Source organism: Pholcus phalangioides, unplaced genomic scaffold (assembly GCF_987345545.1).
Source record: "Pholcus phalangioides strain wild (caught in Gottingen) unplaced genomic scaffold, Ppha-v1.0 ptg000039l_1, whole genome shotgun sequence".
In the NCBI taxonomy this organism is placed as follows: domain Eukaryota; kingdom Metazoa; phylum Arthropoda; class Arachnida; order Araneae; family Pholcidae; genus Pholcus; species Pholcus phalangioides.
The window spans coordinates 5,689,539-5,707,937 of NW_028301625.1; the positions used below are offsets into that span (position 1 = coordinate 5,689,539).

General features: G+C 36.8%; 1 protein-coding gene across 1 annotated transcript in view; it reads left to right on the forward strand.

Moving 5' to 3' along the window:
* Positions 1–8,720: 8,720 nt before the first annotated feature.
* LOC149065493 (semaphorin-5A-like) overlaps positions 8,721–18,399 on the forward strand; it is a 91,176-nt gene continuing 81,497 nt past the window's right edge. Inside the window, exon 1 of the mRNA XM_089254058.1 lies at positions 8,721–8,951. The gene's annotated coding sequence lies outside the window, so the exon portion shown is untranslated. The remainder of the gene's footprint in view (positions 8,952–18,399) is intronic.

Here is an 18,399-nt window from a genome sequence, read left to right on the forward strand (position 1 = left end):
TGAATCAGTTTAATGTATTACCTCGTATATACCAGCTGATGACAATTTCTCTGTTAGTATCCTTAGATCCACATAGTCAAAAGTTCTTTTTAAATCGAGGAAAACTGTTATCTATTATGGTTAAATCCGGTATTAGTTACTAAGTTCTAAAATGGCTATTTCTGTATTTTTATTTTTTTGAAACCCATATTGGTTAGGTGCTAGGAAGTTCTGATAATTTAGGAAGCTTAAGAGCTGTTTTTTCATATACCTTTCAATTACTTTTGAAAAAATGGGATAAGGGATAAAAGATAATGGGATAAAAACGGGAAAAAGTTTAATAGGTTATCTGTCTCTCCTGTTTTATAAATGGGATGTACAATGACATATTTTAACAATTTTCATTAATTAATCCTGAATTTTCATGAATTAGTTCTGAAAAAAAATTTTCATGAATTAATTCAGAATTTTCATTTATTATTCATTTTTTCATAATCCTAGATTTTCACTTACTTTTGATAGTTTCTATAGCATGTATATTGTATATGCTTCTTTGAATACCAACTTCACCCCACAAACAAAAAAAAATCAGGGGCTCCCGAAAAATATTCGGGATCACAAGACTCATCGAGACACCCCCTCCCCCTCCCCTTCTCCCCAGTTTAATTCTTTTAGTTATATTTAAAGCAGGGGCACGTTCATTTTTCAATTACATGGGTGGTCCTCTTAGCGGGAAGTTGGGATGGAACTTAGCTGAAGTTAAGGGTCGTTTCTATGAACCAAATGGAGCTTTGTGTGAGGACTATTCTGGTCGAGCACCCCGGGATCATACCTGAACCCCCTCCACATAATAATAAAAAAAGTTTAGACAACTCCGCGCAGACGACAACAACATTAAACATGAAAAAAGAAATCACCCGTGGGCTCTCTTTTTACGCCCCATGTTGCTTTTATACTTGATGTATTCTGTTGTGGTCTCTTCTTGAACTCACCCTGGAATCATGTCTATTGTGTTTCCGTGATACAGACACATTTTCTAGAACTTTCTGGTCGATTTATTATCATTTTTCCCACCTATTTGCAGTTGTGGTGGGCCCCAAAACCTACAACGTTTCTCTGAATGATTACCGCGAGATTATAGTGAAAAATATCGTAGAACCGCCCAAAGGAGTATGTAATAGCTACAGCCGTGTATCGGCTGGCAGGTCTCTCTTAAAGAGTTCGAGGGCCCGGGACAATAAAAATTTTTGGGGCCCCTCAAAAAAAAAAATTCATAGAAGGGAATGATTCAAAATCTTCAATTATACTGGATGTTTGAGGGGCCCTGGGATTGGACCCCGTTAGTTTATCCGTTAAGATGCCACTGTGACCCGGACCTCATACCCAGTGCCGTCTTAACGCATAACCGGTTGCCTCAAGAGGAGGGGTCCCTCATAAATAATAATTGTTTGAAATTTTCGAGAATTTGCCAGGTAGGACCTCAGAAAAATCACTTGGCCTGGGAACCCATGATGCTCTTAAGACGGCCCTGCTCATATCTATGTGGTGGTAGAAACGAAAATTATATTATTTTTCTTGTGAAAGAAATGATTGTGATAAAATTGTTTGTTTTACGAAAGGGCCCCTTAATTACAATTTGATGAATCGACAAGCTATCCGTACTGAGATTAGACAACCATAATTTTGTATGGCAGTGTATTTTATTTTATCATAATAATTAATTTTATGTTAGTGGGTGCTAGTTTTTCCGCAATAATTGCTTTTATTTCTGGCCTGCTGTATTTTAGTTTTATTAGACATCCATTTTTATGAGCATCTTTTTCAACCACTTCGCTGGGAATTTAGCCTGCTGTGGCCCTTGTATGCAGGGCCGTAGCTAGCCATTCCTGTGCCCTGTGCAAGAATTTGAATTTAGGTCCCTTCTCTGGCCCATTTAGGCCCATTCTAGGTCCACTCTTCCAAGTGGGCCCTGTGCGAGTGCACCTGTTGCACCTGCCTAGTTATAGCCCTGCTTGTATGTGTATGTATATATTTGTAATTATTACGGGGACGTCGCCGACCCCACGGGCCTTAAAATATTAGGGCCCTTAGTATGTAAGAACATTGATTACGAATTTCATCTCAACTTTAACCGCTTATCAAAGCCGCAATCTATAGATATGTCATATTAAAAATTTGAAGCCCTTGCTTAATTAAAATACAGGGCCTTACCAGGGCCAGGATTTCGGTAGGGTCCTCTATGGATGGGGATTTTTCTAGTATATTTTGTAGCGCATGAATGTTCCGAGGGTCACATTTGGAAAAATTATTTGTTTGTTATCTGATGTGGCCTGTGACAAATAACCAAACTATTCAAGTGGCCCACGAAATACTATGAAGTGATTTAAGTGACCCGTGGCACATTTTCAAATCCTTCCAGCTGCCAACGACTCATATCTAAATCACTCAAGCGACCCCAAGCACATTCCCAAATCACTTGAGTGACGCGCGGCACATCTCCAGTTCACTCAAGCGGCTCGTGAGACATTTGCATATTGTTGGAGTGGTGGCGCTACATTTCTAGATCACTCGTGTGGCCTGCGGCGCACTTCCAGATCACTTGAGTGTCTTGCAGCACAGATACAGGTTATTTAAATGGTCCGTGGTATGTTTCCAGATCACTTCAGTGGCTCGCAGGATACTTAAGTGACCCACAGAATTTTTATAGATCATTTAAGTGACTCGAAACGCATTTTCAGATCACTCTAATTGCTTGCGGGACATTTCCAGATCCCTCAAGCGGCCCTCGGCACACTTTCCGATCACCTGAATGGCGTGAGGCACATTTCCAGATAACTCAAATGAATCGAGGCACATTTCACATCATCTGAGGGGCCCGCGATATATTTCCAGATCACCCGAGTGGCATGAGGCACATTTCCAGATACCTCAAGTGACCCTCGATACATTTCACCTGATAGCTCTGGGGGACTGGTATGAATCCTGTTATTATTTTTTTTACGCTTTAAATTTACTTTGGAGGGGTCCGTGAAAAATTCTGGAATTGGGCCCATCAAAGAGGACAGCTCAGCATAGGGGGAATAGGAGGCCCAGCTCCTGGATATGACGGTCATAGTTTTAAATATGTAGGAAGTCTTAGACGAGAGGCCATGGGACAGGTTCGGCTCATATGTATCGGTATCCAGGGGTCATGATTTTCACGGACTCCCTCTTCGCGAGACTTTCAAAGGCCCATCGAAGATCTTCGCCTGTTACAGGGCCGCAACTAGAAACGAAATTTTACTCTGTCGCCCGGACATGGCCTGAAGAAGGGCGCTTTGCTTGGGATCTTTGGGAGGCTCCAAGCCAGACTTTTCACGGGCCCGTCTATAGTGAATTTATAGCATGAAAAACAATAAAATGATGGTAATTGTCCCGGTCCGCGGGGCTGGGGCCTCGTCAACCCCACCCTTGTAGGGGTCGTGCGCTCGGGACCGGTATCAACTTTGGAGCCGCCCTTTCCATGATTTTGAGGGGAAAAAAGTAAACTCAGTGCCCCTCTTGATGCAACGCTCAGGGCACTAGAACCCCTGTCTTCCCCAGATGTGGCCCTGTGCCAATGGGATTGGATCCAGCTGGGGCCATGGAAGGGAACCATGTACATAGCAACCACATCCTTGAGTGAGTCCCCCATCACATGATAATTTTTCACGGGGTCCTTCTTTGGTTAAATTGTAAAATAATAATAATAATAAGATCCATCTAGGGCTGGAGTCCCGTCAGCCTCTAGTGGGGAAGGGGGGGGGTGTTGTCTTTAAATAATGATGACTCAAAAGTTTGCAATAGTTCCTTGTTAGTTCACATTATGTGAATGCCGAGTAGTGTCTTGACGGGTGGGGCCCCCACTGAACCATTACAAATCATTATGGATAGCATTATCAAAAAAATGTAATACTGTATATACATTTTGCTCAAGGTGTGGTCTCGAACCCTTTGGGACGGGCCTTGCGAAGAGGGCGTAAACTGTTTGAGCAATGATTCCCTACATGGCCCCCACAAGACCGGGGCTGACAGGACTCTAGTCCTGGGGCTCGGGACAATTCTCATCATTTTTTGCTTTTTTACGATATAAATTAACTATAGAAGGGCCCGTGAAAAGTCTAACCGGGGGCCCCCCCGCAAAAAATTTCAGCCTAGGGGTCCTACTCCAGGATATGGGGCATCCTAGAGAAAGCGGGTACCACCAAATACTAACGTAACCACGGAATTTTGGGCTTTAAAAAATGGGCCAACAGGTCCCCAAATTATGATCGAAAATATTTATCAGACCTACTTAATATATTAATTGTGATGAAGGGCCTCCAAGTCTTTAAGACGGTCCTCGAAATAAGTTGAGCGAGACCAAAGAAAAAAAATGTCCTTTCCAGAGAGGATGGTGTTGACCTTCTGATCCTTTCAGCTGACCACACAAATCTTTTTACTACATACACTACTATGACTTACAAAAAAAAAAACTCCAGGGGCAATCAATCTGAAGGGGGGGCCGATCCTCTCTCAGGGGCTCCTTCTCTCTCATCATGGGGTTCGATTTTTTTGTGTGTGCGTGTCAAAACTTCTTGTGTATACGTATCTTTAAGTTATAGCAGCAGTCACCCCGAATTTTCCATAAAAAAAAAAAAAGAGAGAACAGAAAAAAGGGGAAGTTGGGTGGGTGCTCGTCCTCGTCCTCGTGAAGAAGCTCTTCTTAAACACGTGCGGAGAAGATTTCTATTGGTCGAGAAGATCGTGTTTGTGATCAACAGAAGGGACAGCGTCTCTCTGGTGACCGTTATTATGTTTTGCTATATTTGGCAATGACTCGTTGTTTTTTTACTTCCCAACTTGTCGCCAAGAAACGTTTCCCGCCAAATAACTTTTTTTTTTTGTTTTAATTTTTACAATGCTAATTGAATTAATCACAGACAATGGTGCAAGGCCGCCCTTTCCAGACGGGGGGCAAGGTGCGGAATTTATAGCGGGGGCTCCCATAGCCCGATTTTTTTTTCTTCTGTGCGAGAGGGAAATCGAAAATGTTCAGAAAATGAAAATCCTGAAAATTCATAATAAATGAAAGAAATAGTTTCAGAATTCCAGAATTGTGAGGAAGATTCAGAATTTGTGAGGAAAATTCAGAATTTGTGAGGAAAATTCAGAATTTGTGAGGAAAATTCACAACAAATGAAAGAAATAGTTTTAGAATTGATGAAAATTTTCAGAATTCTTGAATTGATGAAAATTTTCAGAATTCTTGAATTGATGAAAATTTTCAGAATTCTTGAATTGATGAAAATTTTCAGAATTCTTGAATTGATGAAAATTTTCAGAATTCTTGAATTGATGAAAATTTTCAGAATTCTTGAATTGATGAAAATTTTCAGAATTCTTGAATTGATGAAAATTTTCAGAATTCTTGAATTGATGAAAATTTTCAGAATTCTTGAATTGATGAAAATTTTCAGAATTCTTGAATTGATGAAAATTTTCAGAATTCTTGAATTGATGAAAATTTTCAGAATTCTTGAATTGATGAAAATTTTCAGAATTCTTGAATTGATGAAATATCAGAATTTCAGAATTGATGAAATATCAGAATTTCAGAATTGATGAAATATCAGAATTTCAGAATTGATGAAATATCAGAATTTCAGAATTGATGAAATATCAGAATTTCAGAATTGATGAAATATCAGAATTTCAGAATTGATGAAAATTTTCAGAATTCTTGAATTGATGAAAATTTTCAGAATTCTTGAATTGATGAAAATTTTCAGAATTCTTGAATTGATGAAATATCAGAATTTCAGAATTGATGAAATATCAGAATTTCAGAATTGATGAAATATCAGAATTTCAGAATTGATGAAATATCAGAATTTCAGAATTGATGAAATATCAGAATTTCAGAATTGATGAAAATTTTCAGAATTTCAAAATTGATGAAATATCAGAATTTCAGAATTGATGAAATAAAGTTCGTCGTCTAATTCAGCGGAAAATCGTTTAATTTAGCGTTTCTCAACCTATGGTCCGCGGACCAGAGGTGGTCTGTAGGCAGACTGGATAATTTAATTCTCACTGAATGAAGAATTATTCAACCGCTGTAATTGGTAATTGGTATTAGTAATACTCATATGGGTTAAAATAAAAACTATACCTTCATATTTAGGTTCAGCATACATCATCGAGGAAATTGCGATCGTAAAAATTCGGTATATCATTAAATTTTACCAAACAAATAGAATTTATTAACTCAAATGGAATTTTCTAATCACTTCTGAAATTGCTGGGGGGGGGGGGGGTTAAACGGCTTTTACGAATCGCAGTAAACAAAAATGTATTTCACGAAAAAAAAAATCAAAAATGGTTAGATGATCATATTTCACTAAGAAAAATGCAGTAAACTGGAATCTTGAATAAGGTAAAATATGGGACATAACCAATAATTGGTTTTTAACATTTGACACCTATTGTCGGAAGTAGGCACAACCCTAATTTTTTATTAAAATTGCTGAAAAATTGTGGAAAACACGTTGAACCTGACAAATATGCGAGATGAATATGTATACAGTATTTTTTGGCATAATTCGGGTTTTTAACCAATCGGAGACAACGCTCGTTTCCAGAATCGGAAACACGCGTGCACTATTAATCGCACCCTAACACTGGGCCAAACCGTAAATTCGCCTCTGTCTAAAGTAGAGAGCGAGGCACTGAATTAGTGAGTGACCAAACCAGTGACCTATAAAGCAAGGAACGAAATCGAGTGACCGAAAGAGTGTCCTAGAGAGTTTGTAAGCATGTGATAATAGGCGCATGCAGGGTTTTCTCAAGGGAGAGGTTCATCATTTTTTTTCTCTGAAGGGGGGTTCACGTTTTTTTCCTGCAAAATAACGCTATAATCTCGGCTCAATGGGTGGGGATTGCGTACGCCAATGCATGTGAGTAACCTAAAGAGAAATGAACCAGGTCGGTGAGTGACCACAAGAGTGACTTAAACGGTAAGCAAGCATGTGAATGACTAAAATAGTGATCTAAAGAGCGTGTGAGCATGGGAGCGACCATTAGAATGGAATGACCTGAAGAGTGTGTAAGCATTGGGAACGTAGAAGGGAGGTTATCAAGGGTGGAGATTTTGATGCTTTTTTGCAGTAAAAAACGAACCCCCTCTTCCTTGAGAAAATCCTGCGTAGGCGTATGCATGGGAATGACCAAAAGAGTGACCTACAAAGCGAGAGACGAGGTCAGTGATCGGCCAAAAGAGTGATCAACAGAATATTCAAACATGTGAATGACCAAATGAGCGACTTCGAGATAGAAGCGTATTTACAGAAACAAAGAGCTAAGCGAGCCATAGCCCAGGGCGACAAATTAGAGGAATGAGTGGTCAAGAAAATTAAACTAGAATGAGAGAAAGGCAGAGAAATTTGTGTAGCCCATAGGCGGTAGAACCATGAATCCACCTCTGAGTACTATTACGGCTACTTTACTAATAATAGCTAATAGGTCACTCTTTCGGTCACTCACTGCTTTGGCCCTTTGGTTTCAAGGTTCTTATTTGGTCACTCACTAACTCAGTCCCGCGCTCTTTAGGTAGAGGTGGATTTATGATTTTGCTGCCCTGGTTCCATTCTAGTCTAATTTTATTAACCGCTCATTCCTCAAAATTGCCGACCTGCTGGTCGTTTCGGTAAAAATGCTCACTTCGTCAACTTTTTTGGGAAATTTATTTTAATATTGTAAAATAGTAAATTTCTATATCATGTACAGTATCAACAAAATTTATCGTTGGAAGAAATATTGGTAACCTAATTATTATACCAAAAAGTAATAAAAGCAGACGACATAACAAAAATTTGGTTTTTCCGATTTTTTAAAAGTTAGCAATTTGGAAATCCGTCATTTCGTCGGTTTTAAATTTCTAAGTAAATTCTCTATAAAAGCCACACAAATTAAATAACAACTCATCATTAATCTTAATTAATTAGTTTACTAAAAATCAATACTAATCAAATCAGAAATTATATATGAGACAACATATTCCAGGGCCGTTGCGTGTCTTCTTGGGGCCCCGGGTCAGACTTTTTTCTTGGGGTCCCCTTATGTTGAGAGAAAGGAGGGTTTGGGGCCCCCATTCGGCTCAGAGTCCCGGTGCATTACCTCGGTTGCCCCAACCTAGTTACGGGCCTGACATATCAGCTATCTCCAATTTTGTCAAATTTGAACGCGAATTTTCCATAAATGTGACACAAAAATAAAACAAAAAAATCAAATCAATTAACAAATTCCATAATAAATAAATAAATTATCAAACACGTATCAATAAAAATTATAAATCAGCAAATATTTCCAACTTTACAAATTTTATACAATATTCGGATTTATTTGATCATCTTCGTTTTTAATAGAAAGTTTTTACTCTTTGCTCAGAACTGTCGTCTGGATCTTATTTCGATAAGCTGGAAGGCCAATCATTGGCTATTTCATAAAAATAAAAATTTCATGAAATTATAATTAACTTTAGAAGAATAATTAAAACGCGATAATTAATAACTTCAGAGATAATTAAGATAATTAACGTGATTTCCTAAATTGCTTGAGTAAAGAAGAAATATTTTTCTCGCCAAAATGTTCGCCATATCTACCGAAACCGAAGCCAAAGAGAGCTACTTGATTTTAATGTAACCTAGAGAAGGAGAAGAAGATTGCTGCTGGAGTTGAGTTTCCCCAAACCCTGGGTTTATATTAGACGTGAAACTCGTAAAAGAGAGTGAGTGTCGCGGTCTTATCTCAATGTTTACGAATATTTCTCTTTTTTGTGGAATCTCGAAAATCCGTAAAAAGTAAAAAATTGACTCTTATTAAAAATCATTGATTGGATATTGAGAAAAAAAAAAAAGGAAAAAAATCCATACATAAGAAATTCTAGAAATTTTTGTTTTTGCAAGCCTAGAAAAGTAAGTAAATATTTATTATCATTATATAAAATTTTATTCCCACATCGATGATGATTTTAAAAGATTAAAAAAAATTATATACGTAATTAACTTATTATATATTGATTTGCATTCATTTTAATCAATCGACGCGTTTGTTTTTGATTGAAAATATTGTGGTGAAAAAGCACGTGCTTGTAATATTATATGTGCATCTCATTTACTATGCATAGGCTAACAATATTTACTACGATCTAGATGATAGTTATTAAAATACTGAGTAAGTCTTCCTCGATATTTTCAATAACTTTACGCCGATGAGACAATTAGTATGATTCGAATATGAGAATTATTTAAAGTTCTGTTACAGTCTTAGAAGGAATTATATCATTTTTTAAAAATTTGTCAATTTTGGAAGATTTTTGGGAGGTTAATGAAAAAACTTGGTTTTTTTTCTCTCTCTCTCTTGGAAAAAAATCGAATATCAATTTACTGATTTATATCGATTATCACATCGATTAATTGAGAGATTTGAAAAAAAAAAGGCTGGAATATTTTAGTTTTTTATATATATTCTATTAGTCTTCTAGAGAGAAGCGAGTTTAATGACAAAATCAGATATTGGACATTGATTGCTGCAGGTTAACAATAATTATTAATAATAATCATTATCATCCATTTCAATCCAATATTGCTTTTTGGAGGGTTTTTTCTCGCCGTAATTCTACATGTTGGCCAGTGCGGCTTGGAGCCCATCCAGGTCTGTTCACCACATATGGTCACTTTAAGGGCATTTATGTTACCACGAGAAGATGCGGATTGGACTTTTGGTTCTAGTCAAGTCCTCGAAATAAGGCAATGGCTTTCAAAAGTTTGTCTGCACGAGGTCAAAGAGGTCGGCGGGATGTGTTGCAGAACATGAATGGAAATGAATAAGTAGAAATTATACAATGTTGCGAAAGCTACGGAATATTAAAAGGAGTATTTGTACAATGCCCAACCAGTTTCCATGGGAGCCACAAACACATATTAGTGATCCACTTAGAAAAACAAGATATCCTCAATTTATTTCTCCAGACTTCGGTAGACGTGGAAACTTCAAGCCACACTGATCTATAAAATATTAAGAGCTGTAAAATAAAGTCAAAATTCATTTGCTACGTAATTGGTTTTGAATTCAACAACCTATCGAAGCCTTTAAAAATCTATGAAGTATTGTACAGGTCCACGAAACTGTTTTCGTACCAAACTACAAGTAGCTAAAACGTAACAGACGGCTTATTTTTATACCGAAATTTTGCAGCCCCATGCAGCTGCACGGAAATGGTCTATGTGGTTGTCAAACAGTGGTCCTCAAACTTTTGGCACCCGCCGCTCTCTTTCTCGTGTCAACGTTTATCCGTGGCTCCCCGGAATGCTCTAGCAAAAAACCGCTTCAAAGCATCGAAGAAGCCCACATCAATATCATCAACTCACCACGATGCCCTTGACGAGTTGGTGACGCCACTTGGAGCCGCGAAGACACTTTGAGAAACACTGGTCTATGGTTTTCTTGGTATTTGATCAAGGGCGGTCCAGTACCGTCTTGACGCATGGGCTCACCAGAGCACGACCCGGGGGCTTCACGTGCAGAGCGGCCTCGTGATAATGAGATAGGATTAAAATTTTCCAGAGTAGTACAGTATATATACATGTAATGGTCCGTTGTTGAGTGTAGAAACATGTAGGTACAGGTATTTCTAGCAAGGTAATGAACCTCACAAAAATCACTTCCCGAGAGCATCTGTTGCTCTTAAGACGGCCCTGAGTGGTTCTCGGGTAAGAGAGAGGGTGTTCTCTTGAAAAACACTAAAATAAGTCAAGGGGGATATTCCTCTAGTTTAACGGTTCCTAATTGCGGGTGCCTGGACCCCCAGTGGTCTAAGGCCTTTATACTAGAGGGTCCATGGCCCAATTGTAGAATTATAAGAAAAAGTTAAGAATTCTCAATTCTGGGGAGTCCATGACCAAAAGTGTTTGGGAACCGCTGTCCTAGTTGATAAGTAGGGACCATTTAAAAGCAAAAGTAAGAGCGAATATGCTGGACAAGTCTGGAGTTTTTTACTTGAAGAGTATGAACGACCACGAATTTAATGATGGCTAGTCGGGATCCTCGTTTCGAGAAAATGAAAAGGTAATAATTTCATTTCCCGTTGACATTGTTCTCGTAATTAACTGCCAAAGAGTTTATTTGAGACGTCTGTGGTTTGTTGCGATGGAAGCCTGAAATCACTCTCTCTGCGAAAAGAAGACTAAAAGCTGGCGTTTTGCCATTTGTCTTAGAAGTAAATTTAATCAGTCGTTTCGAAACTCAAGAAGAGATTGTGCTCTTGAACCGTCTCATTCTCTCAAGCAGATTTCTCTTGTACCCAACTTAAACTCTTTTGATGAGGAGGCCATTCTGTTCCACTTCTCTCTCTCTCTCTCTCTCTTTTCCACAATCTAAAAGATCTATCTCTCATTGAATTAATGGGATGTCGTTTGTGCTTCTGTTGCCGTCACAGCAAGACATTGTGGTGCAAATATGCAGCAGTGACATTCCTCGAAGCTCTACCATTGCAGTCCCATTCCGTTAAGCACCTGTGTAGAAGAATTTTATTAACCTTAACTATCAAATCTATTTTTTAAAAACATTTAATAATTTCATCGATGTTTTTATCCATTTTCATTTGTTTTGAAAACTGGACAACAACAAAACTTATTTATTTGGCTCACCGTAATAATTTCTGAAGAAAAATAAGGGTTTGTGATTTATAAAGTATTATTCCCATATACTCATTGTAAATATTTCTTGGCTTATGTTCCAGTCGTGTCTATTTGATGTGGGAAACGAATAAGGATTGGCAAAGTGGGTAAAGAAAAAAAAAGGTTATTGCACATTCGAAGTAGAAGAAAATCTATGGTTACCCGTGTCTGAGAAAGTGCGTCTAGAGTCTAGTTTGTTGCCAGCAGTTGTCATGAAGTTCGCTCGAGTGGGTGTGTGAAATGATGATGGGGGGGGGGGGGGGTAAAAAAAAGAACAAAAAAAAATAGCGAAAGTGTGAGGCGAGAAACACATTACACACTCGGGGAAAGAGCTTCTGCCTTTAGTGGTTTTTATATATACGAAAAATCAATAACGCGAGCACGACCAGCGTGACGAAACCATTATTCCGGCGGCATGCCATGCCAATCCACTTAAAGAGCCCTTTGCCTCTCCAAGAGTCCTGGGTGGAATACTAGAAGCCCGTCCACTGTTTTAATTTTCCCTTCAAATGTGCAGCACGCCCCAACTGCGTATCTTACAATCCCATCGAGGTGTATATTGTTCTCATGTTATATCCATATCGCATTCAATATTTTGTCAAACTCTGTAAGAACTGCGAGAGAATGAGCATTTTTTTACTCTCGCGATCATCGATTTTTTTGATAAGTTTCGATTTTTTGGCCAATCTGCCATTAGAAAAGTTAAAGAGTGGCATTTTAATACACACAGTACTCCTGAATTTTTTTTGACCGACAAAAATGTGCCCCATGATGAGACATTTTCAACTTAGTTCATGCTTTAGCATTAATTGGTATTAAAAAGTTATCGCGCGCGATGAAGCGATAAAAAAAGTAAGTACGGCTTTTTTTTTGTTTTTTTTTACTATAACAATTTTTTTTATAAGGTCTTAGACTTTAATTTACCTAAAACATAGACCGGTATATATATTTTTTAATATTGTCAAGCACAGGTAAGGAAAAAGATGGATGCGTAAAAGACACTTCAATTGATCTATCCTCCATGTAGAAAATTTAGCTAACAAATTAGAAGACACGTGGCTAAACGTGAGACAGGGCCGTAACTAATATTTTTGTCACCCGGGGCAAACATGATTTTGCCTCCCTTACAACTTTAAAATTCGATCATTTTGTAGCCGGGTCGTAAAACAGAATTAAAATACATATACTACGTTTTCATTTTTTTCATTTTAACTTCAATTTCTTGATACAAAGCCTAAATTAAAAATTCTGCCAATTTATTATTATTTTATATGAGAAATATGAGTCTAAGGTCGGTATTACACTATAAAAGTTTTATGAAAGTCCTTTTATAAAACTTTAAAAATGCATCCAATAAGCTTATCGGTTACATTCGCGCAGATGCAACCGATGACCTGTATTTGGTTGCATTCGTCAAGTTTCACAAAAGAACTTTTACAAAACTTAAAAAAAAAACAACTAATAATCCTATTGGTTACGTTCGCAACCGAAACGCTTATTGGTTGCAATTTTTAAGTTTTATAAAAGAACTTTTCTAAAACTTTTATAGTGTAATGCCGGCCTTAAACTTTATTGGCAGAGCTTTTTCGCTCCCCCCCCCCCTCCGCGCCGGGTCGTACATAGAATTACAGATTTTGTATAGGCAGCAAAAATGCTATCTCACCAAGATGCAAAATACCCGAGGCTGGTCCAATCGAAGATAATGGGGAAAAGGTAAGTGCGGATTTGATTTTTAATTTACTTTATGCATACAAGAAAATGGGTTATTATATTTATTGATAATGTCAAGTTCAGGTAAGAGAAAAGATATAAATACCCACAGCCATCTTAACATTATCATGAGCATCTGGGAAAAAGATGTTTTGGGACTTCGCTTACCGGACCTGTGAAATACTAACCTACCCAATTAAGAATCTTATATGTTATATTAAATATGTATTTTTTTATATTTTTATCTCATTTAAATGAAGCTCCACTATACATCTAGGTCCTCGGATCGTACCTGGGTGGGCCCCAGGCATTAAGACAGTCCTACAAATAACACGAAACCATTTTCGTATTGTCGTTCGTGTCCATCAATGATTATTTTTCAAACAACTTTCTTCTATGAAACAACAGGACCCCCGTAGAATATTCTATGAATCGTTTTTTTCTTTAACAACGTGTAGGAAAACAAAGGAATAGACGTGTTTATATTCGTATTTGTTTCCACATTTTCAAGAACAATATGCAATTACAACAGCAGGGGTAAGAGTCTCTTTCTTTATACAGTATCTCTCACACATGGTCGACGGTCATTTTAGGTACACGTACCGATAAAAAGCATTGCAAACTAAAAACGCGTACAGCACTTCCTGTCATCTATCACTGAATGGTGTGATATCCTACGCAAATATCTTGTCTTTAACACACAATGAAAACGTTCTTTGTTAAGAAAAAAAATTTTTTTTTTTTTCATTTCTTGCTAAAACGAGCGAAGCTGAAAGCGCGAGTGAGAGGAGAAAAATAAAAGCGAGATGAATGAGAAAAATTAGCGCCAGTAATTCTTGGTAGAGGCAAAACTTTTTCGTTAATGATCTTCAGCTGAAGCAGCAGCAACAACAACAACAGCATCTTACTTCATCTGCCTCAAGAGGCGTCACGCGTATTTCTTAACAAATTAGTCAGATAGGTTTGAGAAATTTTCACTGTGACGCTATATTGGAGGGAGGAGAGGAATTTTAAGGAGAAAACAAAATTTTTCGAAGATTCTTCTCAACAATAATGAGCCTAAAGAAAAGCTTAAGATATAAAGGTAACCCGATTTCAAGCAAGAGTTTTCAACTTCGACAAGTGTTGCCGCCCTCACGTAAATCGTTTGTAGTAAAAACATTGCCAAAACTTAGTATTTTGTGGGGTCGTTTGTTGCGCCATCTAGAAAACATCGAGGACATTAGAAGCTATTAAACAACTTACAAGCCCCCGAATACTTTCGTTAGGTGGTAAGTTATTGATGTTTTTCAAACGCGGAGATGGTGAAAGCCGTAATTTTATATATTTTAGTTTCAAACGAAAAATTCTAAATTAAAAACTTACGAGTTGATAAAGGTAGCACATATATGTAGCTGCCTTAAGCTGCATAAAGTTTTCAATGATAAATTTACCTTTTTTTTTTAAACAAATTTTTATAGTAAAATCTCTTTGCTCTTATCTAAAAATGAAAAGGTAAAAATCTTAACAGGAATAATGGGATAATTCATCACCAGCAATAAATTTATCAAATATTTGGGGTACTTATAGATGATACTTCATAGCATCTAATGCAATCGATGGTGCAACAAGACCACCAAAAACTAAGTCTCAGAAATTTTTCAACGTTAACTCTTTATCTACCGACGGTGCTTTGAGAGAGAAAAAAAAACAGTTCCAGGTTAGAGATAATTTATTATGTAGGCTACTGTACAATTTATTATGCACTGTACTAATACCGTACAATTTATTATACACTGTACTAATACTGTACTATTTGAAAAACAGTATTTTATATTTGTCTTTAATTATAACTGAAATGACCTACCAATTTTTTTTCCCCAAAAATATCCGAAAGCAATAAAAATCGCACGGTTCGTTTTAAAATTCAAGTAAAATATGAAAAATTATCAGCAAAAAGAAGAGAATTTTGCTGTGATGGTTAAATCTTACAAAAATGATTGTTAGGGGAAATATGAAAATTATAATTTTCATGCGGCTCCCAATCAAAAAATTGTCAATTATAAAAATTTGCGCCTTTCTCTATTATACGGAAAAATCTTAACCCCTTAACAAATGAATGAAAATTTACTGAAATGTCGGTAATTAATTCTTAATTTTTGCCACTTTTAGAAGTCATGAAATTTTTTTGAGGTGGCTTAAAAAGTCGGAATAATCTAGAATTTCAATCATCAATATATCTCAGAGTTTTTATTCAATTAATTACGGTGCAAGTGTTTTCGGTGTTTTAGAAAAAGGTGCAAATTATATTATCATTCTTTTTATTGGGAGCCGTATAATTATTTTAATTTATGTTCTTTGGGTGAAACACCCCGTATATCACATACATATTTAGTATAATGAAGTGTTTCCTTGAGTATTTTCAAGAATTAATGCAGAAATACATTGCGGTCAGTTGATGATATGGCGAGGGTTACACAAATGTCTGAATTCCTTAAGATATAAGGATTAAATACTCGAGGAATTTTGCAGAGAAAGAGATTAGACGCTCTTTCTCAAAATATCTCTCGAAACCAACGGATAAATACGAAAAATTGATGAACTCTCGAAATCTCCTTCGAATCCACTTGTTTATTGTAAAGACCAACTTGGAATATAGAGATTATCTTGCAACTAAGCTTTTTGGCAAACTTTTACCATTATAAAGTAAATACTGTAGTTTCTCCGCTTTTTGTCGTTGAGGATTTTTGTTTTTCTAGCTGAGTCTGCACCATGTCGAGATAGAATTGTCTTAAAGGTTGATTGCCAACTTGATTTGGCCCTTTGACCCTTAATGTAATCTACGATATATATATATGTACATATATTGTATTTTATAATACACCACATGGTCCTACTTATTAAGTCACACCACGGTGTCACAAAAACTCGGTTTAAGCAGTGAAAAAGATGCTTAAGTTGATTTTTTATAGTCTTCCGACATCTTGTATGAGGTATTTACTCCATTAGTGAATGATTCATCACGCTTATTATGTGCTGCCGGTTCTTGTGAATCTTCATTTTCGATTCTATGCCGCAGTCGATAAAAACGACAATTCCATCGTTATGAATGCGATTTGGTTTCGGAACATCTGTTTTGGTTAATGCAAATGCAAGTGATATATATACGGGAGACGCCATAATAGTGATCAATCCTAAATAACCAGTTGATATTTGCTAAAAAGGGAAATGTAATTTTGGATTTCTAAATACGCCCAAGAAAATCGATGTTTCGTTCTTTTTTGCTTATTAACTATACATCTGGTAGCACACATATACATATATAGAAACTAACTAATGGAAGAGATACTCGGACATCAAGAAGAAGTACCAAATGGTTGCAATTGCAACAATAGTGTTACGACTGGTTAAGGGATTAGTCTAGTTGCTGTTAGACACCTGCGTCTTTCAATTACGTCGTTTATAGGCGTCAACCTCGTATATACGTCTTGTGTGTGTGTACGTTTTATTCTTTCTCGTTTTTTTCTTAAATGTTCGGATCTCTTTGTTACTTTTTTTGCGATTGAACTTGATTGAGCATCAAGGTTGGGCATAAGCACAGCAGCAGCAGAGGCAGCTCTCATTTATTTCGTTCGTTTTTTCGATTATTCCTGGCCACTCGCTCTCTTCCTTGACTTCAACCTTCTTTTTCGGGCATTTTTTTTTTGGCCACACTTCAATTGCAACTCACTCCTTCGCCTTTTTTTCAACGTCTAGATGAGATAAATAACCTTCACATACAACATTTTTTTTCCAGTCCTGGAAAGTTATAGCTAATATAACTTTGTATCTGGAATCTAAGTGAGGCATTTCAGTACTTTACAGGTTCTTGGCGGGACATCGTTTGGTAACGAACAGTTTTACATTTTATTTTTTGGTTTAATTCATTTTAAATTTCTGTATTGAATACTCCCAATTCAGGTTTGTGTAGCGAATCAGTATTCACCTCCACGGGGTTTGGAGGTTTTATATTCTGCTGTGTATGTATTTTTGAATTCAAGATTCGTTATCATAAATAATTTGTTATTTTCTTCTTGAGAATTAACCTCGCGCTTTGTCGATTATTACCACACCCATGGAAAGATAAAATAGGATGCTACGTTATAAGACGTTCTTCACCAAAACGTCGGCTCAGTTACTTTTTCTAATGGCGTGTGTAAGAAATGCGGCATCACACTTTTGAGTTCCATCTGCAACTGTTGTATATTGTTTTAGTTCCGTTCTTTGTCTTAAGATGTTTGTATTTTGACTGATGATGAATCTTCTACGGACTTTTTTTGCGGTGTTTATTTTCGTGTATGTGTGTGTGTTGCTCACCTGTTGTATTTGTGGCGGTTGCTTCTTTTGGCAATCAGTTGTTCTTTCGCCCTTTGTATTTGTTTCATCCAGTTGTTGTTGTTCTTCTTGTCCCACCTCCATTGCTACGTTGGCGTTATATACATCTCCCTAATTTTTTATTTTATTTTCTGAAACGATACTTCTTTTTTGTTCTCGTTAAACATTGGCTTTCATCCTTGGTTATACCAAGAAAACCTCCTATTAAAATGAGAATTCGTCGTTGTACTTTTCATTCTTGATGGTCTCTGTACACATCATATGCCACGTCTTCTTTCCTTTTACAAACAAAATAATAAATCTTGGTGTCTTATATAACCATCAACAGTTGGTACCCACGAAACTGAATAATCCTGCTTTGTAGTTTATGACATCGTTCAACTCTTATTGCATTGTTTACTTACCACCTGAAAAAAGCCTGAATCACATTTTCTTTGAGTATATCGAATTAAGAATCATATTTGGAACAGCAAACCGATCAGCTTTATTATTATGCTTATTATTATTATTAGTATGCTCAAGAATTTTCTTAGTTCATCAGAGTGCTTTGCTTGTAACTAGAGTTAGGATTTTAATTATCGGCTCTCGTGTGGCCAGTATCTCTCTCCTTAATATTTGTTAA